Source organism: Salvelinus sp. IW2-2015, unplaced genomic scaffold (genome assembly GCF_002910315.2).
Source record: "Salvelinus sp. IW2-2015 unplaced genomic scaffold, ASM291031v2 Un_scaffold2145, whole genome shotgun sequence".
NCBI lineage: Eukaryota > Metazoa > Chordata > Actinopteri > Salmoniformes > Salmonidae > Salvelinus > Salvelinus sp. IW2-2015.
In genome coordinates this window covers 69,430-71,956 of record NW_019943477.1, presented here as the reverse complement: position 1 = coordinate 71,956, position 2,527 = coordinate 69,430, and positions in this window count along the sequence as shown.

Below are 2,527 nucleotides of genomic sequence, written 5' to 3'. Positions count from 1 at the left end.
CTGTCTGCCATCTGCTCGGTACAGTTGAAACCAGGATACACCTGTGAAGAACACACTTTACCATCTACTGCATCTTGCCTATGCCGTTCGGCCATCACTCATTTATATATTTTTATGTACATATTCGTATTCATTCCTTTACACTTGTGTGTATAAGGTAGTAGTTGTGGAATTGTTAGATTAGATTGCTTGTTTGATATTACTGCACGGTCGGAACTAGAAGCACAAGCATTTCGCTACACTCCCATTAACATCTGCTAACCATGTGTATGTGACAAATAAAATTGGATTTGATTTGATAGTGGCCATTGAAGGTGAGCATTTGACCACTGATGTCGGTTACGACACCGAACTGCAGTCAGGTCAAGACCCTGGTGAGGACGACGAGCACCCAGATGAGCTTCCCTGAGACAATTCTTTGGTTGTGCAAACCCACAGTTTCATCAGCTGTCCGGGTGGCTGGTCTCAGACGATCCTGCAGGTGAAGAAGCCAGATGTGGAGGTTCTGGGCTGGCGTGGTTACACGTGGTCTACGGTTGTGAAACTGGTTAGACGTTCTGATAAATTCTCTAAAACGTTGGAGGCGGCTTATGGTAGAGAATTATCTGATAACAGCTCTGGTGGACATTCCTGAAGTCAGCATGCCAATTGCACACTCCCTCACAACTTAAAACAGCTGCGGCATTGTGTTGTGTGATAAACTGCACCTTTTAGAGTGGCCTTTTATTGTAACCAGCACAAGGTGCACCTGTGTAATGATCATGCTGTTTAATCAGCTTCTTGATATGCCACACCTGTCAGGTAGATGGATTATCTTGGTCAAAGGAGAAATTCTCACTAACAGGGATGTAAACAAATTTGTGCACAACATTTTAGAGAAATAAGCATTTTGTGCGTATGGAAAATTTATGGGATCTTTTATTTCAGCTCATGAAACATGGGACCAACACTTTCCACATTGCGTTTACCCTAGGGTCCGGAGTACTACAGGTTTTCTGATGATTAATTGCACCCACCTGGTGTCCCAGGTCTAAATCAGTCCCTGATGAAAGGGGAATCACCCACCTGGTGTCCCAGGTCTAAATCAGTCCCTGATGAAAGGGGAATCACCCACCTGGTGTCCCAGGTCTAAATCAGTCCCTGATTAAAGGGGAATCACCCACCTGGTGTCCCAGGTCTAAATCAGGCCCCGATTAGAGGGGAATAACCCACCTGGTGTCCCAGGTCTAAATCAGTCCCTGATTAGAGGGGAATAACCCACCTGGTGTCCCAGGTCTAAATCAGTCNCCCACCTGGTGTCCCAGGTCTAAATCAGTCCCTGATTAGAGGGGAATAACCCACCTGGTGTCCCAGGTCTAAATCAGTCCCTGATTAGAGGGGAAGAATGAAAAAAGCAGTGGAACTGGCTTCAAGGTCCAGATTAGAATTTGAGGATTTTAGAATATATTTTATCTAAACAGATCTTGACGTGTGAACTATGAGAACTACATGGAGATGCAACAACGTGGGATGGTTCCCTGTGATACGTCAGGTCATTATGAAGATGTCTTATAGCAGAAATAAGGACTAGCGTCTTCTCCTGAGGTGTATTCATTAGTGCACAGCGTAGCGAAACAACTGAAAACGTTTTGCAACGAAACCAAAGAACTTATATTGGACAAATGTAGGTAAGTCCTTCCACCTGTTTCGTTTGCTTCTGTTTGGTTCCTAGTGAATACACCTCTGGATCACCTTTCAAGACTACAGACTGGACAACAACAACAACAACAAAATACAACTTTAACAAAACGTGAATGAAAAGGTTGCACGTCAGACATCAATCAGTCAAACATGAATTAAGACTAGTTATGATATCATATGACTTGTTCTTCTGTGACAAAATGTAGCATAATATACTCACATTTGAACAACAAAAAAAATTCTAAAAATAAGTTTGTTAAAAAAAAATCTTAGAGCACTAAGTATTCAAGTATAATAACACTGACATACACCAACACATTCACTGTATGACAAAATGTAACATACACCAACACATGATTCACCGTATAACATGGCTCCTTCTGTCAAGGCCTGGATTCAATCTGATCAGCGGTTGAGCGAGCTTGACCTTTTAAAGGTTATTTAAAGCCGACATACGGAGCGTTTACCGTGAATGCGGTCTCTGCGGGAAACATTGCCTTTGAAAAGGTGCCTTAGTCGACAAAATGCGTTCAGATTGAATCCCGGTCTAAGATCACTGCTGACTGCTGCCCTGTGGGAATGTTGCTTGTGATTTAATGATGTTGGTTGTGATTGGTTGGTTGGTTTGGGATTTGATAATGAATTGGGTTTCTGGTTGGTAGATAGGTGATGGAGGGTTTCGTGATTGGTTGTCCCATTGTTGAACATGGTTAGACGCATCAGCCCCCCCCCGCCCCCCCCCCTTTTTTTATTTTGTACATGGGGGTCTGATGAGATTGGTGTGTTGCTAGGCAGATTATGAGATCTGGTTGTTGAGCTGTCCCGGGTATTTCTCAAACTTCTCTTG